Source organism: Molothrus aeneus, chromosome 20 (assembly GCF_037042795.1).
Source record: "Molothrus aeneus isolate 106 chromosome 20, BPBGC_Maene_1.0, whole genome shotgun sequence".
In the NCBI taxonomy this organism is placed as follows: domain Eukaryota; kingdom Metazoa; phylum Chordata; class Aves; order Passeriformes; family Icteridae; genus Molothrus; species Molothrus aeneus.
Window position 1 is genome coordinate 8,649,240 of NC_089665.1, and position 25,025 is coordinate 8,674,264.

General features: G+C 49.6%; 1 protein-coding gene and 1 long non-coding RNA gene across 2 annotated transcripts in view; one reads left to right on the forward strand and one right to left on the reverse strand.

The window, feature by feature from the left end:
• Positions 1-11,514: 11,514 nt before the first annotated feature.
• Positions 11,515-13,634, reverse strand: LOC136565006 (uncharacterized). Its single transcript, XR_010784789.1, has 2 exons — positions 13,510-13,634; positions 11,515-12,045 (listed from the first exon to the last, which is right to left on the reverse strand). It is a non-coding gene; the product is annotated as an uncharacterized lncRNA (long non-coding RNA).
• A 282-nt stretch (positions 13,635-13,916) lies between these two features.
• The window catches only part of YPEL2 (yippee like 2), a 34,794-nt gene continuing 23,685 nt past the window's right edge, over positions 13,917-25,025 (forward strand). The window contains exon 1 of the mRNA XM_066563318.1: positions 13,917-13,989. The gene's annotated coding sequence lies outside the window, so the exon portion shown is untranslated. The remainder of the gene's footprint in view (positions 13,990-25,025) is intronic.

The following is a 25,025-nucleotide window of genomic DNA, read 5'->3' on the forward strand; positions in this document are numbered from 1 at the left end:
TGTTAGGTGTGACTTCTTTCCCTAAACACCTAATTTCTGAGAGGGCTTTTGTGTTTACAGTGTCCTTGGTTTGAGTTTGTGGTCACAGGAATTCCACCTGCAGCAGGTTTCTGTCCTTTCTGATGATCAGCAGGATAAAGTTTCCCCTTGTCCTAGAGGAAAAATATCCAGCTTTCCTTCTGGATTGCCATGAAATTACATTAAATATTAGGTTTTAAGGTCAAGTGTAATTTTGAAGCCTCGAGGGTTCGTATTTAGGTGAGAGAGGTGAAGTGGGGGTTTGTGTGTTACAATATTCAGGAACTTTTAAAGGATTTTTCCAGCACAATGAGAGGATTCTCCAGATGGCTCTGGATGCAATTTGATTTCTTAAAACACTTCCTAAATGTTTGGTAAACCAGAACAGGGAACTGAGGGGCATTGCAGGGTCTTTTAACATGGAAAATATTTATTTGTGACCACTGTAGCTGGTGTCACCTTCCATAAAGCTGCAGCTCAAACAGAATATTCAGAACAACTTCACAATTGATTTATCCAAAGCAAGAAGGCTCGAGGTGCTGATTATTTTAAGGAATTTTCAGGATATATACTATACTATATTTATATATATTTATATATGTATATATATGTATATATATGTATATATATATGTATATATATGTATATATATGTATATATATGTATATATGTATGTATATATATGTATATATATGTATGTATATATATGTATATATATAAAATATTATTATTTATAATTATATTACAAATATAATTATAATAATAGAGTATATTTTATAAATATAATGTATCTACTATATTAATATTTCATTATAAAATATAATAAATATCTATATTATGTATTTTAAATATAACTATAGTAATAGTTAATATAATGAATATGAATATAATAATATAAAAATATAATTTATTTATATATCTATATAAGGTATAAGTGAATATATTTTAATATATAGTCTATATAATTTTATATAAAAATTTTATATATTTTATATAAATTTATTTTATATTTATATTTTATAAATATAAATGTATCTATTATAAATTATAAATATTATATATTATAAATATAAATATTTTATTTATTTTATATTTTATAAATATTTTATATTTATATTTTATTTTATAAAATTTTTATATATTATATATTATATAATTTTATATAAAAAAATTATATATTATATAGACTATATTATAGTTAATATAGATTTTAATATAAATTTTTCTATATATTTATATAGAAGTATATTTGTTTGTATAATATACTTTTATATAAAATATTTATTTCGTATATTTTATATACAATATGTAATTATACATATTATACATAATATGTATAATTAATATAATATTAATTTTATATTAATATAATATTAATATACGATATATATAGATATAATATTTATTTTATAGATTTTATATTTTTTAATATTGGCTTCCCCCGGAAATTCCCATAGCAGAAGGGCTGAATTTGGGTAGGAAATAGGAAATAACTGGGACTGTCCCTGCTGGCTGCTGCCGCTGGAGGCCGCCAGAGCCCGCGCATCCCCGCTGCATTTCCAGAGGGCTCCATCATCATCATCATCATCATCATCATCCCCAGCCATGGCCGGGCTGGGGAGCCCGCACTGCGGGGCTGCATCCCGGGGAGATGCTCCTGCAGTCCGAGGTTTTACCATCCATCTATGGAAATCCCATGGAAAATCTGCATTATTGCTGCAGAAAGGAACGTCAGGCATCAGCTCTCGGGGTGGTTTGACAGCTGCACTGTCATGGCTTGGTGATTTTGGGGTTTTTTTTGTTGGACCAAAAATAGTGAAATTGGGAAAATAACCCCCAAAACCTACTTCTGTTAATGATGGGAACATTGAAGGATGCCTCTGTGCTGCGGTGCTGGGGTGGAGAGTTTGCCCGGCTCACGTCCAGCCCCGATCAGCAACGGTGGGGCGCTTGAGGAGCCCGAAGCTCCTATCGCGCCTATGGGTCCGCAAGCGAGAGCGGAGGAGGGCGGCAACGCAGGGAGGCGCAGGCGAAGAAAGAGGGACTCAGCCTTCGGGAAGGGTAGGCAGGTTTATTGGAGGAAGGTCGGTCGGGGAGAAAAAGCAGGGTGGAGGGAGAAGGACTGAGCATCGAACTGAGGGTGTACAGCAGCTTATAAGGGAAGGGGGAGGGCTCAGGAGGGGCAACACGACAGCAAATGAGGGTATGAAAAAACTGATACATAGGTTGATGAACGCATGAAACCAACAAATCAGCAAAAAACTGGGGAGGGGTCCCTGCCCCTGCCCAATCACTCGACACCCTGGGGAGAAGGTTCTAGAAGGAAAGGCAGGGCTGCCGAGTGATGGACAAAGGCCAGGGGTGGGGACAACAAGACACATCTGATGGATAGGGGAGGGGAAACGTGACAGACAAATAACGACAAGAAATTGGGGACCTCCAGGGAAAGAGGGGGAACTATTCAGGATGAACCAGACCAAATCAAACAACGTTACATCACACACCACCACATCTCCCCCTTTCGCAAACAACAAAAAAGGAAAGGGGGGACGGGGGGGCTAACTTATTATAGTTATCTGAGTTCATGTTCTCAAGGTTCAAATTCGCTGTCCTCAGGGCCTTCTTCATAAGACAGTTCTTGGTCCAAGGGCCCCATACTGTCTTCTTCGTCAGGGTCCTCCCAAGAGTTTTCTTCCGGTGAGTTGGAGGGCGCTCGGAGTCGGAGGACTTCCGGAGAGGAGAGGGCTCGGTTAATAAAGTTTTTCAGTACTTTCCACAGTATTGAGGCAGCGAGTAACACAAGTATAAGTGAGAAACATAAATAAACGATCGGTTTCAGGATGGCTACTGCCCAGTTTGAAAACCCCCACCCGCGGAACATGTCCCCCAGCCAGTCGGTAGTTTGCGCTTTGATATTTTCAATATGATTTTGCATGCGTTCAATGGAGACTCTCGCGTCTTCAGCCCTGGATGAGAGGTTGAGGCAGCAGAGACCTTCAAACTCCTCGCACTTGTGCTGGTGTAACAGGAGGAGGAAATCGATGGCGGCTCTGTTTTGGAGTGTGGCTTGCCTCGTGACTTTCTCATCATAAAGGAGGTCCGTTAGGGCGGCTGACGTAAGATTGGCCTGTTTTACAACCCAACACTCTAGGCGGCCCAATTCGCCTAGTGACTTCGCGATCGCTACCCAAGGAAGTAAAACTGTGAGGGCAGTCGCTTTTGTACGGTCCCAATGTTCAATTACAGAGTCGCAGCCTTCTTCTAAATTCTTTAAATCTCTTTTGATACGTTTTAAATCGAAGGTCGAATTGAGGCTTGCGCTTTTATTCTGCCAATCGATAATATGGGTCAGGTTGGGTGTAAACAGGGACAGCCGGCCTAATGCACATGGTCCCCCGATAGGATTAGATGGGATTCCCGCCCAAGCTCGGTTTCCGCAAATTAAGAACAAACCATGGGGGAGGGCCACTGCCTTATCATTCGGGGAGGTGGCTAGAGGGATTTTTTCAACACGTTTGCACCATTGGTTCGGGGGATAGGAGGCATTGGAGGGGTTCAACAGGGTCAGAGTGCGTGGATACCGGAGTGAGGCAGAGGGGGGGTGTTGGGAACCCGGGGCTTCTCTAAAATATAGAGGATTACCGGGGCTGGGGATATATCGAAAAATGAGGCAAACTGGGGCAAGTGCAGAGCCGAGCAAATGGAGCTCTGGAGGGTTCACCTCAAGAGTAGGTTGTAAGCGGAGGTGGTCTCTCCAGGCGTTCCAAAAAGCAGTGGGGGATTTCGGGGTAGTTCTGAAGGAGTAAATATAATTGAAAGGGGAGGGAAGCTGGGAAGGGGGGAGCGGGATCCCCACGAGGCAAGACGCCATCGGGTCTTCAGCTGCCGCCGTGTTCAGGCAAAGGTGATCTTGCCCCAGGGCTTCCGCGAGGGTCCGCCAAACATTAGGTTTCGGCTGGGGGAGAGTCCATGCAGAGCAGCTGGTGGTGAGCGTGGCCCAAAGGAGGTAGGTGGCAACTGGGTGTGTCTGGGGCCGTGCCATACCTGAAAAACTAAAAAGAGGCAGTATCAGGGAAGGAGAACTGGGTTTTAAGAAACGTGAACTAAATATTCGAATGGTTCTGGCTCATCACTGAATAAAAAACAGATAGGCGGAAAAAGGGGGTCAGGGGGCTTTCTTCGGCGCCTCCAACTGGCGACACGGACTTGTTGCTCTTTCGTCCGGTGTTTCGCTTCCCTGGGCACAAAAGGCCGAACCCATTTTGAGGGCACCCACTTGGGACCAGAAGGAGTGAGGACGCAAGCGTACCCTCTCCCCCAGGTCACCAAGTCAAAGGGTCCTTGGGTCTGCCAAGTCTCCGGGTCCTTGATGAGGACCGGAGGCTTGGCTGTAGGTTGCAGCGCGTTGTGGCTCCCGAAGTGTCTAACCATGGGCGGGTTCAGGCTCTCAAAGGAACAGTTCAAAAAATTCAAAGTGAACATCGCCCTTGAGAGTCTGATGTGAGGGGGCTCTACCTTTGTGGTGGATTTCTGTCGCTCTAAGATTTTCTTAAGGCTTTGGTGAGCCCTCTCTACCATGGCTTGGCCTGTCGGGGAATAGGGGATGCCTGTTCGATGTTCTATTCCCCATTGCTGCAGGAACTGGCGCAGTTCCCTGGACTTGTACGCAGGCCCATTATCAGTTTTGAGCAGCCTAGGGATGCCCAGAACAGCAAATGCCTGAAGTAGGTGTTTTTCGACATCTGCTGCCCTTTCTCCCGTGTGGGCGGAGGCGAATACCGCGCCGGAGAAAGTGTCTATCGAGACATGAACAAAGCTCAACCGGCCAAAGGAGGGAACATGAGTGACATCTGTTTGCCACACTTCGCAGCTTGAAAGTCCTCTAGGATTTGTCCCCAGGCCCAATGATGGAAGCTGGTGGGACTGGCACTGGGGACATGTCGCCACGATAGCTTTGGCTTGTTCACGCGTCAGATTGAACTGGCGAACAAGGCCAGGCGCGTTTTGGTGGAACAGCTGGTGGCTTAGTTTGGCCTGACCGAAGCGATCAGGGAGCGGGGCTACCTGAACAGGAGCGGCAAGGGCATCAGCGCGCCTGTTGCCCTCTGCAATGAACCCCGGCAAATCGGTGTGTGACCTAACGTGCATTACGTAGAAGGGCTGCTCTCGGTGGGAGACTAAATTTACAATTTTGGAGAGTAGCTCGAAGAGACGAACGTTCGAGACGTCCTGGAGGATTGCTCCCTCCGCTCTGGACACTACACCGGCTACATATGCCGAATCAGTTACCAAATTGAAGGGCTCAGAGAACCTCTCAAAAGCTCGGACGACTGCATCTAACTCAGCCACTTGTGGCGATCCTTCTACCACAGAGATGTCTGCCTCCCACCGCTGAGTTTGAGGGTCCCGCCAAGTCATCACTGACTTGTGGGATGCTCCAGATGCGTCAGTAAAAACGGTCAGGGCATCGAGGGGTCTCTTGCTCTGTACTGACTTGATGGTAAAAATAAATTCTTGATTAAACAATTTGTGGGCCGGCCGATCTATCGTAATTTGGCCCGTGTAGCTGTCCAGAGCTAATTGCAAAAGTTCGTTCGTTTGAAGGACGCTCTCAAACATTGTTAATTTGAGGTGGCCCGTGCCGAATTTAATGGGAAGATGAATGCACGTCAAGTCCTCACCTGCCAGCTCCCTGATCCGTGATCTCGCTTTCCGGATCAGGTCAGCCACCAACTCCAGTGGCGATGTCATTCTCTTGGACCTGTGGTGGCTCAGGAATACCCACTCTATGATCAAGAGGGGGTCCTTCGCCCCGCGGTCCTTGCTCTTCCCGATGACTCCGTCCCACTGGAAGAGCATGCCGTGAAGGTGTGGCAGTTTCCCCAGAACAATAAAACGGAATGGCAGGCCCGGTTGGTACCGGTGGGCCTGCCTGGCCGAGATTAAACTCTGAATTTTCTCCAGAGCGGTTTTGGCCTCCGGGGTGAGGGTCCTAGGAGAACTCAGCTCCTCTCCCCCTTTCAACAAATTGAAGAGAGGGGCTAGGTCTTCCGTGGGAATACCTAGCCAAGGTCTCACCCAATTTAAAGAACCACACAGTTGGTGGGCATCTGCTAGGCTTTGGATATTATTTTTTATTGCCAATTTTTGCGGAACAATGGTCCGCTTGGTAATTTCAAGGCCGAGGTACCGCCAGGGTGGCATCCTTTGAATCTTTTCTTGCGCCAGCTCAAACCCTGCAGCAACCAACGCAGCGGTTGTCAGGTCAAGCGCATGAGCCAACAGGTCGTCGTCTGGCGCACAAATCAAAATGTCATCCATATAATGATGGATGACGGCTGACTCCACAGCTGCACGAACAGGGGTCAGCAGGGAAGCGACGTACCATTGGCAGATCACCGGGCTGCACTTCAAGCCTTGTGGCAATACGGTCCAATGGTAGCGCTTGCCTGGGGCTTCACGGTTAATAGATGGAACCGTGAAGGCGAAGCGCGGCGCATCATCAGGGTGTAGAGGAATTTGGAAAAAACAATCTTTTATGTCAACAACTGCCAAATTCCAATCTTTAGGGAGCATCGCAGGGGACGGCATCCCTGGTTGGAGGGGTCCCATATCTTTAATGACTGCGTTAATTCGACGGAGGTCCTGCAGGAGTCGCCATTTGTCTTTGTTGGGCTTTTTGATGACAAAGATGGGAGAGTTCCAAGGCGACATGGACTCTACTAAATGCCCTTTCTGTAGTTGTTCCTGCACGAGCTCGTTGAGCGCCGCTAATTTTTGTTTGTTTAGCGGCCACTGCGCCACCTGTACTGGTTCATCTGAAAGCCAATCCAGCTTCCAGGTGGGGCGCTCAGCAGTGGTCGCTGCCCGAAAAACCTGGGGAGTCACTGGTAAGTCAATTCGGGCTCCCCACTGGGCCAAGAGATCCCTCCCCCACAGGGGTTCCGTATAATCTAATACAAACGGACGAACAGAAGCCAATTGTCCGTCGGGCCCCGTAATTTGTACGATGCCTTTCGATTGCTTCGCCAATTGAAGCCCTCCTACACCTCTGATGTGGCCAGGGACGCTTTGCAATTCCCAACGCGACGGCCAATCCCGAGAGGGAATAACCGTGACGTCTGCCCCTGTGTCCAGCAAGCCGCGTAGAGCGACTTGCTCTCCCCCCTTTTTTAGTTTACAAATAAGTTTGGGCTTTTCATGCCCAAGAGTTTGAGCCCAGGCTACTGTAGGTATGTCTGTAGCCTGGGTTGCCGATTGAAATTCCGGAGGTGATAAATCGGAAACAGCATACGGTGGTGACACGACAAAGAATTGGGCCATTATTTGCCCCTTCGGTAGGAAAAGCGGGGGGTGGACACAGTGCAGCATGAGTGAGATTTGTTCCGAGCCAGCGGGAAGCAGGCTCGGGACAATACTCACTTCTGGTGGGGTCGCCTTTGTGTCGCCTAAGACGAGGAGACTGTGGCTTTGACGTTCCCAGTTTGTTAGGCCCTCCGGGAGGACAGCAACGTGGTGAAAACCGGCGGAACGGAGATGTAATGGTTCCGCAAGCTGCAACCTACGGGAGGAAACACAGGATGAAAGAGCATAGTTATTGATGGGTGTTGTTTGTGTCAGTCCGGCATGAAGGTCAAGTCCAGTTGGAGGCATTATCTCACTGTTCTCCCTCTTCTCCCGCCAGGACGGATGGTGTGAACAGGCCTCCGCATTTGTGTCCTGGCGCAGGGGGCCGCTGCGCTGTTTAATTAGTTTTTTTGAACAGTTTGCCCGTGGGTCCCCTGCACGGACTTTTTAAACTCATAAAACTGCTGTTTGAGGGGGCATGCGGGCATCCAGTGCCCCAGCTTCCCACACAGATGACACGGTGTGGCTGGAGGCTTGGGCACCGGGGTCGACATTGGTGGCAGCGGTTGCGCGGTAGTGGGACAGACGTCGGTGGTGAATGGGGGCTCCTCGACGGCGGCGGCGGCGGGACGGAAAGGTGTCCTCAGGCGGGCGGCTGCGGCAGGTGGTGGTCCGGTACCTGATGGAACTAATACTTTTTTCCCACACACCAAAAGCATGTCCCGCAGGGTGGGAGCTGGCTCCAGAGGGAGGCTGTTGATTGCATCTTTGCAAGCCGAGTTGGCATTGAGGAATGCCAGCTCTTTTAACAGCTCGGCTTGCAAGTGCTCTCCTTCAACCTGATAGTTAATGGACTTTCGGAGCCGCTCCACAAACTCGAGGAATGGTTCCTCGGCACCCTGCAGGACTTTGGCATATGGGACTTGGGGTGTGGCCGCTCGCAACCCCAAGAAAGCTTTCTCAGCCGCCCGGGCAGTTTGCTGCAGGACCTCCACGGGTATGGCTCTGGCTTGGGTTGCTCCGTCACTCCAGTTCCCCGTCCCAAGCATGTGGTCAATGGAAATGACCTCTCCATCTGCACTCGTCCGGGAGTTCGGGGAATCCCATAGGGACGGGAGCACCTTCAAGGCTTCCTTTCTCCACGCTGCCTCCCAGAGCACTTGCTCGGTGGAATTGAGGAGGCAGCGGAAGACTCGGCGGAGGTCGGCAGGTGTAATGACCGACTCCGCCAGGACGGCTTGAAGGAGTCCCTGAAAATATTCGGAGTCCCTCCCGAACTCTTTCTGTGCTTTGCACAGCTCCTTCATGGACGAGTGAGAGAAGGGGACCCATTGAGCCAGGGTTGTCCCATCTCCCGCGGGATGAAAAACGACCGGGGCTGCTGATGGGACTGCAGACAGCTCCGGTTCTCGGATCGGGACCCCCCCCCCGCTAGCCCCCAGAGCGTGGGAACCGGAAGGGAGGGCGTGGGAACCGGGAGCGGGGGAGGGAGGGTCCCGGCGTGGGAACTGGAGGGAGGGTTCTGCAGCAAAGTGCCTCCCCTTATGGGAGGGGCCCCATGACGTCGTTGCGGAGGCGGGGGGTGGTGGGAGAGGAGGGGAAGGGGGAGGAGTTGCAGGGGGTGAAGGCGGGGGAGGAAGGGGAGGAGAAGGGGGCGGGGGAAGGGGAGGGGACGTGGGAGGAACCCGCGAAAGGGGAAGGGAAGGGATTTGGGGGGGGGCTCGGGAAGGAGTGGGGGAACTCTGGGAAGGAGAAGGGGGTTTTTTAGGATTGAACACGCGGTCCCCTCCATTTTGGGATGATTTGACGCCATCTTGGCGAGGGGACTGCGGAGAACTGAACCGAACTTTGGGTTTAACAACTGGGGTCGAGGGGGCGCGGGAAGAGGGAACAGGGACAGTCTCCTCCGGAGGTTGGCCAGACCTCCGGAGGCTCGGGGACCGGGTCGCCCGCGAGGAGCTCAGGGACGGATGACTCCCTGGCGCGGGGCTGTCGCGGGCTGCTCCCCGCAGGGACTCGGTTCGGGAGGGAGGGCGCGAGGAACGAAGGGCAGGTGCATGGGGACGGGGAGAACTGGGGTGTAACTGGGGGTCCGCTGGCTGGGTCCGGGAGGAGGGTTTAACAGTGAGGGCAGAAATCAAAAGGGATATTAAACAAAAATGGCTTTGAAAGGTTTTGCTGCCAGCTTGGATCTCTCTCTGAAGGCGGGATTGAACCCGCCTCAGAAATCTGGGATCCAGGACTGACTCGGGATTTAAATCGGGGTAGGTACGGGTCAGCCAGCGGACTAAACTTTTAACTTCCTTTTTATTAAACTTATAATTCCCACCCCCCAGGGTACCCACAACTTGGTAAAAAACCCCTTTCTGAGTGGCCGACAGTTTAGCACCCATAATTGCTGATGGAACACGCAGGGGTCGGCCACTCGCTCTACCACTAGCAACAGGGAAAGCGAAAAGAATCTGAAATAAAACTGAACGGGGTCCCCACTGACCCTGACCTCCCCCTCCCGCTGGCCGAGGAGAGGACCGGGATGCCTACGCCAGGTTTTCCGTGGGGTCAGGTGGTGGGCTGCACAACACAGCCAAGAGACTCACCAGTCAGGGGGACGAAACAAGGCTGCTGCTAGCGGGAGCTGCCTGCGCCGAAGGCGGCCTCTTTAGGGTGCGCTGAGAGGGTGTCGCCTTCTTCTCTCCGGAGCACCGCACCTCCCGAAACGAGGGCGTGCTACACGGAGAGCGGTGAGTCGCCCAAAGGATTAGAGCAATCCAACCCGCGCGTCGCGGGACTCCTGTTCCGAGATGCAGTCCTCCGAACGGTGTTCAGGATCCGCAGACTGCCTCAGATGCAGGGGTCTTCACGCCACGCGTTGGGCGCCAAACTGCTGCGGTGCTGGGGTGGAGAGTTTGCCCGGCTCACGTCCAGCCCCGATCAGCAACGGTGGGGCGCTTGAGGAGCCCGAAGCTCCTATCGCGCCTATGGGTCCGCAAGCGAGAGCGGAGGAGGGCGGCAACGCAGGGAGGCGCAGGCGAAGAAAGAGGGACTCAGCCTTCGGGAAGGGTAGGCAGGTTTATTGGAGGAAGGTCGGTCGGGGAGAAAAAGCAGGGTGGAGGGAGAAGGACTGAGCATCGAACTGAGGGTGTACAGCAGCTTATAAGGGAAGGGGGAGGGCTCAGGAGGGGCAACACGACAGCAAATGAGGGTATGAAAAAACTGATACATAGGTTGATGAACGCATGAAACCAACAAATCAGCAAAAAACTGGGGAGGGGTCCCTGCCCCTGCCCAATCACTCGACACCCTGGGGAGAAGGTTCTAGAAGGAAAGGCAGGGCTGCCGAGTGATGGACAAAGGCCAGGGGTGGGGACAACAAGACACATCTGATGGATAGGGGAGGGGAAACGTGACAGACAAATAACGACAAGAAATTGGGGACCTCCAGGGAAAGAGGGGGAACTATTCAGGATGAACCAGACCAAATCAAACAACGTTACATCACACACCACCACACCTCTGCATCAAAAATTGCAAATATTCCCATTTTAGAGAAAAAAGGCTATTCCCAAATAGAGAAAAAAGGCAATAGCAGGGGAGATGTCTTGGTTCCAAGACCATTAGCACCTGCTGTAAATAAAATCCAGGAACGCCAAGAAACTGAGATTTTATCAGCTCCAAACACGCACTTAATTCCCAAGGCTGAGGCAATACCTCCGTGGGTGATCTGGTATTTTCTCCCCTCTCAGAATTGCCTGACAAAAGTTTCCCCCAGGCAGTGATGCTGGAGCAGTTGGGCTTTGCTTGTTTAAATGGTAATTAAGGTTTAAACTGATATCAGACACCGAGCAGGGGAAAAACAGGAGCTGTGCTGCTCAGGCTCCAAAAAAATGAGTGTTTGCAAATAGTGAGGTTAAAAAGCCTGGTTAGTGTTCAGTTGAAAGCTAAGTTGGAATTATTGTAGAGCCAAAATTCAGATTTTTTTTTTTTTTTTCAATTTGAAATAGGCTTCCCTAAAGCTCAGCCCAGCAGAGTTTTCATGGTGCTGCTCAAGCTGTGCTTGCAAAGTTTGCAACCAAACTAACCCAGAATCAAACGTGAAAATGGGATTTAAAGCTTTAATAAGTAGTTTTAAATTTAAAACTTAAATTAAAATTTAAGTTTTAAATCAACCAGTGTTTTATTTTACAAAAGTGAGGGAAATTCTCCTTATTAAACATTGTTATCCCTAAAAACCTTCCAATTTTTATAAATCACAAAGAATAAAGAATAAATTTTGGCTTTTTTATGATGATATTTTACTACAACCTCCAAGCTGTGTGAGCCCCCAGATCTCCACAATGATGCTGAATTAAAGCAATATAATTCCAATTTCTCATCACTGTAAAGCAATAAACAACAGAAACCTTTCTATATAAACAATATTGATGTTCACCTTGTAAATAACAATGTACTGAAAAATTCTGGGGTGAAAAGGAGAAATTTCCCTTCTTTGATGATGTAAATTTGTTTTGCTGATGGTTTCTTGTGGTTTCTGGGTGATTTCAAGTTCAAGTAAATTCTGTCACCACTTCCTGCTGCTAACCTCGTCCAGATCTGTTAAATTCAGAGTTTTTAGCACTGGGGAGAGGGGCTGAAAATCTGGAGTTTGCTCTTTGCTGCAGGATGGGGAAGGCAGGAGGTTACCTGAGAAAAAAAGGAGCTTCAAGTGAGTTTTCAAAGCAGCTGTCTAAAGATAACACAATTAAATTAAAAAAAAAATAGCAACTTTCCTCTTTATTGGGTGTATTTAATAGCTGCTAACCAGCCTGGTGCTTGAATCTTTGTTAGCAGCATGTTTAAATTGTGCACAGGGGGTGAAAAAAATGTCATTATTGTTGAAAATCTGGTTGTGGGATTCCTCACCCAGCTGCTTCAGTGATGTGATCACAGGGCTGGGCTTGGCTTGTGTGGAAGGAAAATAATTTCTAGCAGGAGCTAGGATGTTGTTTTACCCACAAAAATTATCAGAATTAATGGAAATATTGCCTTATTATTCCATGTATTTAACATTTGAACCAGAATATTGCTCTTATTACCAATTCTGCAATCAAATATCATTAAGAATTTCCTTAAGCAAGAGAAAGTTAGAACAAAAATAATCTCATAAAACAAATATATTTCAGCCCTGAAGGTGGAGAACTTTAATCATGGATGTGAGAAATGGACAGATAGAAAATTTTAAATATTTTTAATATTGGAAATGTCCAGGGGATGATGGGAAGAGTCCCTGCCCATGTCAGGGGTGGAATGGGATGGATTTTAAGGTCCCCTCCACCCCAATCCCTTCTAGGATTATTAAACCTGTACTTTATACACTGAATTATTGTTATCAGGGAATAAAAACAGGGAGAAGCCTTCAGCTGCCCTGAGCTCTGGGTGCTGCTGTGTTAATTACAGAGCTATGAGGGGATGGATTTAATTGGGGTTTGCTGAGGGTGTGAGCACGCCTGCAGCTGCTGGGGCACAAATCTGCTGGAAAAATTCATGGATGGAGATTTCCAGGAGAAATAGGGAATATCCTCAGTTCTGCTGTTAGCCCTGAGGCCTGGTGGAGAAGCTGGGTTGGTATTGGTGAATTTGGGGGGTTAATATTGGTGAATTTGGGGGGTTAATATTGGTGAATTTTGGGGTTAGTACTGGTGGGGCTTGGGATTAATATTGGTGGATTTTGGGGTAAGTACTGGTGGCTTTTGGGGTTAATATTGATGAACTTTGAGCTTAGCATTGGTGGATTTTGGGGGTTATTATTGGTGAATTTTGAGGTTAGTACCGCTACTTTTTGGTGTTAATATTGGTGGATTTTTGGGGTTAATAACAATGATTTTTGGGGTTAATACTGGTGATTTTGGGGTTAATAATGATGAATTTTGAGATTAGTACTGGTGGATTTTGGGGTTTGCACTGGTAGATTTTGGGCTTAATATTGGTGGATTTGGGGGGTTAATATTGGTGAATTTTGGGGTTAGTACTGGTGGATTTTGGGGTTCAATTCGTGCATTTTGTGTCTCTGCTGTGCCGCTGCTCCCCCACCCCCGGGGCCAACCCCAGCGCCCACCCCGCGCACCAGACACCGCTAATTACGGCCGTTCATTAACGCGCGCTAATTACATGCGCGGGGAAAGACGGAAATACCGCACAGCCATGGGCCAGTGACCGCAGCCGCCCCTTTCCCTGCGCCGTGACCCCGAAACCTGGGACCCCCGGGGCCGCGCATCCTGCGCGCATCCCCGCGGGAGGCGCGGCGCCTTTAAGAGCCCGCGCCGTGTTTGTTGTGCGGCCGCGCGAGCCGCGCTCCCATTGGCTGCGCCCGCCGCAGCCGCTGCGTGCGGGCCCGCCGGTGCGCGCGGGAGGGGCGGGAGCGCCGCGTCCTGAATGGCTGGGCAAAAATGGGCTGCGGCCGGCGGCAGCCAATCCTCAGCGTGTTGCTATGTGCCGGCAGGCGCTGATTGGTTGGAGTTGATGTCGCTCAGCGCGGACAGGGTATAAGGGGGAGGGAGCAGGCGGTGGACGGGGGAGGCGCTGCGGGCTCTGTGCGCGTCGGCGGCCGCCGCGCTCGGTCCGCGCCGGGACGCGCTCGGTGCGGCCGCGGTGAGTGAGGGCGGCACGGAGAGCGTGAGGGCGTGAGGGGCGAGCGGCCGCCGAGGAGAAGCGTCCTGGCCCGCCTGCGGCGGGGCCGGGGCTGGGCGGCCGCGCGCAGCTGCGCCACAGCCGCGTCTGTGTCCGTGTGTCCCCGCATCCCCCCCTGCACCCGGCCCGCGGCCGCGCGGATCCCGCGGAGCATCCCCGGGGGGCTCCATCACGGCCACTGGAGGAGATGGGGGAGCCGCCGGTGCTGGCGGTGGGAGAGCCGGGCTGGGCGAGCGGCGGCCTTTGTGTGCGCGGCCGGGCCGGGGATGGAGGCGGGGGGCAACAGGTCCGGCCGGGATGGGCTCGGTGCCACCGGGCCGGGGAGCCGCGAGGAAACACCGGGCGAGGAAGAGGAGGAGGAGGAGTAGCAGAGGTGGTCGTGCCTCGCCACCCATCCGGCTGTGGCGGTGAACGCACCGCAAGCCCTGAGCCCGCGGGTGGCACCGGGCGTGCGGGGGGCTCGGGCCGTGACCCCGCGGAGCTGCCGCAGCTTCCCCGGGGGCTCCGGGCAGGCAGCTCCGTGTGCCAGCGGTGCTGCGAGCCCCTGGAGCCCCGGCTGTGGCTCTGCTGCCATCATCGTGCCCGGGGGGGCGCAGGGATTGCGGAGCAGCCTGGGGATGCCCTCCCGGGGCTGCTCGGCTGCTCTGCTCAGCTGTTCTGTGCTGCTGCTCAGCTGTTCTGTGCTGCTGCTCAGCTGCTCTGTGCTGCTGCTGTCTCCCCTGATAAGGGTGTAGCAGCTTCCTCTTCTGCAGAGCTCCGCCGAGGGCCAGGGCTGAGGGTGAAATGGTAACGGGGTTCTGCATCTCCATAGAGACTTCTAGGTTTGATCCAGAAAAGTTCGAGGTGACAGAAGTAGCCCTGGGTCCATAGCTTCAGGTTTTAATGCTGATTTTTGAAGTCCAGCTGATTTGAAACGGTTCTGTTTAAAATGTGATTTGAACGGGGTGGGATTTGAAAAGAAGTGGAATCCTCGCAGCCTTAGCCTGCAATTTACTGGAGTGGCTCTGTCCTCACCTTTTCCTGTCTTAGAAAACAGCCAGAGCAAGGCCTGTCAGAGCAGTGTTCCTCGCATGCAGCTGGGCAAGGGCGGGACGGGGCACAGCACCTGCCCTGCCTCCCTCAGCGCCTGCTCCCGGCTCCCGATAAGGATTTTTCCTAATGCGTTTATGGTTCCTTAAAGCTGGGCAGTGCAGGGAGGCCTGTGCTGAGTGAGAGGGTTGTAAACAAGCAGATACTGAGGGGAGCTTGCCTTGTAATCCGTGAGAGGATTCTGCCTGGAAAGGATGTGTTCTGTGACTTCATCCTCGCAGAGCACTCCCTCTGATTCTGCTCAAGATCTCATCGTGTTGGATCCACGCCTCTGGTTCCTTGTAAACATGGTTTGCTGTGTAATAGCAGTGCTGGAACAGGGAATTGGGATGTTCTCCTTTCCTCCCTGGATCTCTGGTTCTTGTTTCCTCCTTCCTCTTGTTTCCTCCTTCCTCTTGTTTCCTCCTGTGTAAAAGTGAGGGCTGGGCTTTGAAGCTGAGGTTGGGAATGCTGTAGGCAGGGCAGAGACATTGTTTTCATCTGATGGAGATGTCAAGTGCTTCTCTTATTTATTTATTATTTTAGCTTTCTTTGCAGGTGTGTCTTTCCCAGTGCTAGGATTGGAATAACTGGCAAAACAGTCCTTGAGCTCCCTCGTGTCCTCTGGATCCATAGATTGTGAATAAATTATTTCCTTTCCTTGCTGCTTGGTGCGTGCGGTTGAGTCAGGGTTGTGTTGAAGAAGACAGCATCCCTACCTGTAAATCCACATTCCCTCAAAGGCTCCTTGACTCATGGATTGAAACCTGTTGCTGAGAGAGAGAGAGAATTTAATTAAGGAACTGGTCACTCTGGTGTAGGTCCTGGTTGGCAGCTCAGAAAGTTGGGACCTCCTTCATCTGCTGTGGCACTACAAAAGCATTGCAGGGATTGCAGAGGAGTAAAAAACCATTTATTTCTTGTTCTTGCATCACAGCCTTGCCTTTGCCTGCGTTTGTGGAAGAAGAGACACCAATAAAGCCAGGCTTTCATTGGGCTTTGGTCATTAGCTGGCAGAGCTTTGTTTGCTTGAGCTTAAGCAGAGTCTTCATTAGAGGTCAGCTGGGGAGTGCTGGAGCACAGGGATCACAGAGTGGAGTCAGGAATGAGGAAATTGAGAGTTCAGTTCCCTGGGCTGTTCTGAAGCTGATCAGGATGCCCAAGATGCAGCAGAGTGTGTTCATTGCTTGGAAACCAGGATACACAGCTGTCTTTTTCCACTCTTTGATAGACACCTGTGAGTTGGTCCTTCAGGATGTTCCCTCTTTTCTGTGCCTGTTTGTTTGCAGGTCTTGTGTTTCAGATCCAGCCACAATAACTAATGGCTGAGGACAGGTTTCCTTTTCCTTCCAGTCCATGGAAGAGAGGGGCTATTCTGACCCAAAGATTTTTAATTTCTTTAGTACAGATCTGCAGCTGCTAAATCAGTGTCTGTTGGCTGCGTGATGCTGGTTGAGAATGTGGATTTCTTGTAGTTTGTCTTTTTGGGGAGAATAAAACCACAGTTATCTGGGAGTTCTGTGCCCTGGACCTGAATCCTGTTCCCTGTACCCCCACTGATGCCTGGTCCTCATCTCCCTGGATTTTGGCAGTGGGTTATCTCCCACTCTGCTTTCTGCCACGTCATTTTGCCTTTTTGTCCCCGTTTGTTAGGCTCTGTGGCTGTCCTGCTGCACAGAAACTGAGTGTTCCTGATTCTTCTCCTTCTCTGCAACCTTTTACTGGACAGCCACATCTTCCAGCCTGCCTGGGAGCTTTTCCACCCTCTGCTGTGGGATGTGTTGGCCACGGGGAGCAGCTCCGGCTCCGGAAGCCTCACTGGACTGGCCAAGCCACTTAAGGCTGCAGGAAATAACATAATTAATGAGACTTAGTTCTCCCTCATCTCGCACCTGACAATCTCAAGTCACTTGACAATGCTAATTAAAGCTAATCACGCTCCCCTGTTTTTAGTAAATAGCTATTATCCCTGCTTCACTCTTGCTTTAACAAATGATAGTGCCAGGCTCTGTGAGTCACTGGGAGTTGTGGGAATGCAGACTGGTGGAGCTGCCTTCCGGTCTCCTCACCAACAGGTCCATCTAGAGATTGGTTTTTTACACCTGCTCAGGTGGAGAATGTTAAAATGTGAGCTGTTTTGCTAACTCACAAAAATATATCATTTTAGACTCCTTTTTTTTTCCACTGCTGTTGTGACTTGCACGAAACAAAACTCCCGCAGTGGAGCAAAGGCTCCTGAAAGTTCCAAAAGCTGAGGATGCTTTGAATTTGCCCTTCAGAGAAGTTTTTGATGTGCTGAGGGGGAAGGCAGCGTTCTCCTGTTTCACATTGGCACCAGGAGGACAAAACGTAGCGTGGGGTGACCTGGGCATTGCACGGCCCAGCCGTGGAGCTCCAGAAGAAACCTCTGAGGTTTCACTGATGAAATATGGCTGGAGCAAGATGTTACTAAAAACAGACTGCCCAGCATCACAAACAAAAATAAGAGATGGGGTTAATTATTAACCGTGGGGAAATATGAAATCTTCAGGAGAGTCCCAGGAACTCCCAGCTCAGCCATGCGTCAGTTCTGTCACAGAACTGAGCCAGGTGAGTCAGTTCACCTGCCTTGGCAGGCTGAGAGGATATCCAGGAGGAACTAATGACAAAACCTGGCAAGGTAACAGCTGACTTGACCTTCTTAAACCAGATTCGGCTATAAAGTAGCTGCCATGTGAAGATCCAGGCTCTAAATGCTCACCTGACTTTGCCCCCTTGACACACCAGAGGGGAGCGAGAGGGGTTGTGGCTGAGGTGCCTCAGAGCTTGTCCCTTGTTAATGCAGGAACTGTTGCATTAAAAGTGTTTCTGGCAGAGGTGGGTCAGGATTCACCATTTTATCCTCAGCTTTACTCAGAATCAGATGTAGCAGGGTAGAAAATAAAGCTGCTGCCTGTCTTGTGACAGATGAGCTGCTGGGCAGAGCAAGGCTGGGTTAAAGATTTCCTGGGAAGAACTCTCTGAACAGGTGGAGTTTGTGGGCAGGTGAAAACTTGGGAATTTGGCAAGGAGAGCTTGTAGTAGTGAGTCATGACAGGCAGCTCTAGCAGACCCTTCTTTAATGTCTTTGAGGATATTGGAGTGATCCTTGCAGTAGATAAATGTTCTCACTGTGTTCCCTGGCTTTATCAGGGAGAAATGGATGATGTGTCCTGCAGACCCAGGTAATTGAATCCTGGTCATACCTAGAGAGGGAGATAATAAAGTGATCTGAGGAGCACCACAGAAAATGCAGTGATGGGAGATTTATTTGGACAGCCAGACTGTTTTGCAATTAAAGCAAATCAAGCTGAGAAGTGGGGATGATGAAAAGCATTTCCATTTTGTCAGTAAATGATCACTTGGATGGCAAGAGCTTTTCCTCTCTGCCTTTAGTTCACGTTGGTGCTGTAATAAGGCAGGGGTCTTGTTTCATTTTGTAGAACTGTGTCTGTGTGAGTGCGTGCAGAGTCCTTGTCTGGGGCTCCAGGTGTGACCTTCACCTTGAGCGTGGCTTTGTCCAGCACAGGGGTGGCTCTGAAACGGAGGAGCTGCAGCTCAGCGGATTCAGCTGCAGCGCTCTTACCCCTTCCTGGGGCTGCTGGGGCTTTGCAAAATGCAGAGGAGGAAATGGAGTCACTTGTGTGTTAAATTAGCCCAGGCTGCAGCTTTTATTTGTGGCACGAGTGGGATTTGCTGGTGGGAGCAGACGGAAGTGCCGCCTGGTTCGGCATCGCTGCTTCTCCAGGAGATTTCTCCTGCTGTGCTCGGCACCTCTGGAGTGGCCTCTGCTGGAGCTGGGCCCTGGGTTTGGCTGGAAGGAGCTGGAGGTGGGCAGCTCACAGCTGTAATCTCGCCCTGCTGCTCCTTATCAGCAGCACAGGCTCTTCTGCATTGCAAAGATATCGCTGCCAGGCAACTGGGGAGAGTGGGAAGAGAATTCAGCCAGAGGTGTCAGTCATTGCTTGGAGAGGCTGAATCCTGCAGTCCCTGCTCCTGGCGTTTCAGAGGCAGGCCTGGAAAAAGTAATAAATTATAATCTTTCAATAATACCTTTAAATAAAAAAAAAAAGGTTTAAAGAATCCTTCTGTAATAAACCATTGAGCCAGGTGATGTCTGTCCTAGCTTGTGCCCTGCCTTTTTTGAGATGAAATTGGAAAGGAAAGGCTTTGATTAAAATATCCAGGATTGTTTCCTTTCCCTGCCTTCCCAGTGCTGTCTGATGGTGCTTTGGGTTGTGGGGAGAGATGAGTGAGCAGTTCTGACACTGAAAGCTCCAAGCCCAGCCTTAGGCTGTAAAGAAACTCAGAAAATTCTCATTGTCCCCTGCTCTCTGTAGTCAGGAGCCAGAAAGAAGCACCTCTGCATGATCTTCACTGAGTTATTTTAACCTGGTCTTTCCCTTTCCAGCTGGCTGAGTGCTGTAATTCACACAAGGATTCCTGCTTGGAATGCAGGAGCCTTTTGAACTTGCTTCTTGCATTTGAGAACCTGAAAATGCACTGGTGTGGGTTATTTTAATAATTGAAACTTTTTAATTTGATTTAATCTCCAAAGTGACAGAACCTAAAATAAGGATTTTAAAATGTTTTTTAATGTTAATAAGTTTAATAGGTTTTTACTGGGTTACAGTGACAAAGCTACACAGACTTAAAACAAAATTCTAACCTGAAGTGAGTTTTAAAATTTGCTCTTTGTTCCTTTTCGGTTTCACCTCATTTCCCTGTACTTTGCAGGCGCCCTTTAGGGGAAGCCTGTCCATCAGAGACACCCGGGAGGGGGGGAGGTTTGCTGTGGGGTGCTGTATCTATTTATCTATTTTTGACCAGAACAATTGTGATAGACACAGAGTGATGATCTTTGCGAGGTGATTCCCGGAGCCGGGCTGGCGGCGGTGCCGGGGTTGGTGCCGGGGCTGTGGTGCCGGGGCTGTGGTGCCGGGGCTGTGGTGCCGGGGTTGGTGCCGGGGCTGTGGTGCCGGGGCTGTTCTGTCGGGGTTGGTGCCGGGGTTGGTGCCGGGGCTGTGGTGCCGGGGTTGGTGCCGGGGTTGGTGCCGGGGCTGTTCTGTCGGGGTTGGTGCCGGGGCTGTTCTGCCGGGGTTGGTGCCGGGGCTGTTCTGCCGGGCTGGCCGTGCAATGTGGAGCGCGGCAGGTGCAGCAGGGCTGGCGTCCTGCCCGTCCCGGCTTCCCTGGGGCCGGCCGGACAGGCTGGGATTGCCTCCTGCTGCAGCTCTTCCCCATGCCCTCTAGTGGTGCCTTTCCTGGCAGGTGTCTGCAGTGCTGTTTGCCGTCAGCATCGCCCTCATCCGTCCCTCCATCCCCTTTTCCCCGTGAAGTGAGTGCTTCCTCACGGTGATGAAGAGATCTCACTTGCTGGGAGGCACCCGGAGGAGGAGAAGGGGTTAAATGTTATTATTTGTGTTGTGGTTATGTCCATGCAGCCGATAAAAGTCAGTGCAGAGGGTTCCTGCTGGCTGTTTTCCACCTTTTCTCATGTTCTTTTCCTGCTTGCAGGGTTTGGAGGATGGGCTGAGGTGTTGGAGAAGGACACTGAGGAGTCAGTGCTGAGCTCTTTGCAGTGTCACCTCAGGCAGGGTTTGAAACTGGTGCATTTCAGAAACTTGATGCTGAAGGAGTGAAGCACATTGTGTTCACCCATCTGCTGTTTCAGCTCCTTTCTTGGCTTCCCCTTGTGTTGTTCCCTGGTTAAACTCAGGATGTTCATCCTTCCTCAAGGTACCTCCCACCCTCCCTCCCACCTTCAGACGATCTGCTGCATCTTTCCCAGAGCTGTGGGTCTCCAGAACTGCCCCAAACCAGGATATTTTGTCACCATCAGAGCATGAAATGCTCCTTTAGCAGTGCCAGGTGTCCCTGAGTGTCCAACACCTGCCTCTGGTAACTCCTGTTCCATAGGGAAGCAGAGCAGGGCATCAAACCCCAGCTCCAATTAGAGACCAGCCTTCCTCCAAGCTGCATTAAGGAATGTTAAGGCAGTTTTTTGTCAAGAAAACCCTGGTAAATGGCTGTATTTACCTCGAGAATTTTCTTAGAATCCTGCTCAGAGCCTGGAGCAAGCCAGCTTAGGCACAGAAAACTCTCCAAACCCAATTCCTCTTGTGTTCTCCTTGCTCTGGAAATCAGCACATCTCAGACTCTTTCTGTATCAATGAAAGAGACCCACCAAAGGAGAAAGGTTGGGTTTCCAAATATCTGGATTATTTCAGAGCTGCTGCAAGCAGCCTTCAGTAGCATTTGCTATATTCTAATAAGTATTTCACAGGCTGAAGTTTATCTTAAAATTGAATAAATCATAAAAAAAAACAAAAAACAAACTCTCAGCCCAAACAAACCTGTTGTTTGTCCTGCCACGATGAACATTTGCATCTGAGCTGCATTGCAAATGGGTTTTATTCAAAATCAGGCTTGAGTGTGATGGTTTTGTTCCCTGGCATATGGGCTTGTACGTGCAGTGGCCTTGTCTGGCAAGTGCTTGGCACAGACTTCCTCCCCTTTTTTTGTGTTTCCTGAATTGCTGAGAGCTTTGTGTGGGAAGTGGGTGTTGGACACCCACAGGTGGAGGGTGGATTCTGAACCAAAGTTGCCCAAATGGCAAAACGTGTGTGGTGGTTTTTCCATCAGGAAGCTGATACCTGCTCAGAGCTCAGCAGGACAGCCCAGCACGCCCAGGGCAGGCAAGCAAAACATGCAGCTGATTTTCCCACTGATAACCTACAATAAATGATGTTGCAAGTTTGGTTTTTTTTCTTTAGAATCCCTTCCTTTTGTCTAAATCAGCTTTCTGACTTGGTGGGCATTAATTAATAGGCACAAATTCCTCTTCCATTGAATTGAGTGAGTGCATCCCAGAGATAAATTCCTCTTGAATGAGAAAAGAACAATAATGGATGCTGGTGGTGGTGACAGATACTCATCTCTCTGACAGTGCTGGGCATGATGATAAAGTGGACAAACCTTCTTTTGTTCTTTTTTAAAGTGAGTGCAATGACTCCACTGCTGCCCACTGCCTGGGATGCTGATGAACATGAGCTCATCATTTCTGAAAACCAGAGGCACAGCCCAAATTCATCCTGGTGCCTTTGTTCTGCAGCAGAACAAATGCACTGTTAGCTGGTAATTGTCTCTTAATTCAAATGTAGTTGTCATTAGGACATGAAAAATCCACGGGGTTGGGTTTTGCATTGCTGGGAGCCACTGAATACATTTCAAAATTGTATTTAAGACAGAAATTGGTCCTTATAAGCTGCTGGCTGTGCTTGTAGAATGTCAGAATGCATTTCCTGTAGGTTTTACCTCCTCTCCCACACTGGTGAGGACAGAGCTCTTGGTAGACAATGCACGTGTGGTCAGACTGTGTCCAAGTGGTGTCTTGATGAATTATAGCTGAGCTTATCTGAAGTTTTTATTCAAGATATTTTCTTAACAAGGCTTCCCACCAAGATCTTGGCTCACAAACCTTTATTCTCTGCCCTGCCTGAAGCAGAGAGATGGAGTTTGCCTTCTCAGCACAGCCCTGAGAACAGGAATTGCAGTTCCTCTGATACCATCTCGCCTGAATATTTTTTTTTTGGTCTGCTTTTAAAAGGTCAAATGTTTTTTGCTGATGTTCAGTGTGTTATGAGGTCAAATAAATGAATGCTCATGAGCTGCTTTTGCAGAAAGCTGTGTGCAGCAGATAATTCCTGTGTGTGTGTTCATTGCTCTGTCAGACAAATGCAGCTGTAGGATTTCCTGCTTTATTCATTGTTCTGGAGCATTGATGCTTAGCAGGTCTGGACAGAGGGGTCAGCAAGCAGCAAATTAAAGGATTGCTGGGATATTGTTCTGGTTGGGGTTTATTTATCTCCCCACTGGGCTCTGGGGGTGCCTGGGGATTTCCTTCTCATGGGGAAGGGAAGGTTTGCCATGGCAGGATGGAGGTGGTAAAAGTGGTGATTGATTATTTTACTGATCCATGCTGAAGTGGAGGTGAGAGGGGGCTGCACTATTTCATTACAAATCAAGCCTGAGGTTTAGGCACAATCTGGGTTTTCATTCAGGAATCAGCTGAAGTGATTGCCAGTCCTTCCTTGTGCTTTCCTCCAGGGATCCAGCTGCATTTGGCCCCAGGAAGGGCACAGTTGTTCTCCTGCTTCCCTGGAGCCTCACAGACTGCAGATTCTGGGATCCCTTAGGGCTGGGATAAAACACATCAGCTGCTCAATCTGGGCCCTGGAATTTGGGGATGGTTTTGTAGCAGCTGAAAATGAGGATTTTCTGCTTTGGTTTACATCTGGTTTCTGCCCTGTTGCTAATTTAGGCTGCTGTCCTTGAGTGCTTCTCACCTTGGATGGGAAAACAATGCTGACTAATGCAGAACTCAGTTCTGACAAAATTCTGGTGCACACAAAGAACTGGGGCAGGATACAGGTGAAGACTGATTTATCTTCCTTCTCTGATGAGTGTAAAAGACAAATCTTGCTGAAATCCAGAGCTGCAGCTGTGGAGCAAACAGTGCCCAGTCCTTATCAAGTGGGCAGGTAAATCCCTGGCAAAACCTCATTTGGACTGGACAGGAGAAGGGTGAGCTCCTCACAAGCTGGGAAATGGATCCTTCTGTGTCAGGAGGGGTCCTGCTCAGCTGTGGCTGTAACTTAAATTGGAAAAGGTTAATCTGATTAGTTGGTATTTGCAAAAAGCTTTAGGAATGAGCACTGCTGTGGAAGTGCTGACTGCTATGATCATGATGGAGATGCTTTATCAGCAGTTTGCCTGATGATCAAGATGCTTTTTTTTTCCCCATTTGACTGTGAGGGAGCTGCCTCCTGGAGAGCAGAAGAAAAATATTTCAGAAAAAAAAAAAAAGAAGAAAATTGGGTCTCTTGTTGTTTTACAGGATTCTGCCTCCTGTTGAGCTCTGTGTGAATGGCTTCACACTGATAGACAGGAGCTTCGGGGTAGGGATCACCCAAAAATCCTTCCCTGGGAGGGTGGGGAGGCCTGGCACAGGCTGCCCCATCCCTGGAGGTGTCCAAGCCAGGCTGGACAGAGCTCTGGACCCTCTGGGACAATGTCCATGGCTTGGATACCTTGAATCTGCTTTACCAACCCTGGCAAGGCTTGGGGAAGTGTTGGAGGCAGGGTTCTCCTGGATGCCTGAGATGTTATTCCTTGTTTTCTTTATTTTGGGGGTGAAGCTGATGTTGTTCCACGTTTGACCCACAAAGTGCAGGCTCAGAAACTGAGCAGAATCACATGTTTTATGGCAAGGAAAATCCTCCTGGGAGGAGCAGCCAGAGTTCATGATTAATTTGCAGAGCGCGCATGCACGCCATGGATCCGGGAGGGAGGGAGGGAGGGAGGGAGGGAGGGGAGCTGCTTCTGCTTCCTTTGTGCTTTTCCATCCTCAAAAGGAACACTTGTAGCTGTAAGACTTTTATAGGTGTGGGATCTGAAAACTCCATTCCTGCCAACAAAAAGAGACCCAGAGTTGAGCTGCCTTGCAGGTGCTGTTGGATGTTGGAGTGTAAAATGGTGTTTCCATCCTGAATGGGGTTTTTAACTGTCTCTTGCTATCAGGAGTAGTCTTCAGAGGCTGTGCCTTGCTTTGGCTGCTGTCAGATGTTCAGGTTAAAAAAATTAAAATACTGGAGTGCAGTTTATAGAGTAGCTTCTGCCTTCAGAGCTTACAGGGATTTCTAAAGGAGAGTGTAATGAAGGAATCCTGCATTTCCCATGGGGAAAGTAGGGCAGAATGGAGAGAAAAACTGGTTTGGTGACTCATGGCCTTAGAAAACCCAGGTCCAGCTCTCATTTTTCCCATGGGGTGTCACAGCAGTGAGTCAGGCAGGGGACAGGGGGCTGGCTCTGCTCCCCACTTTCTCCCTGGCTGGGTGGGAATCACCTCCACT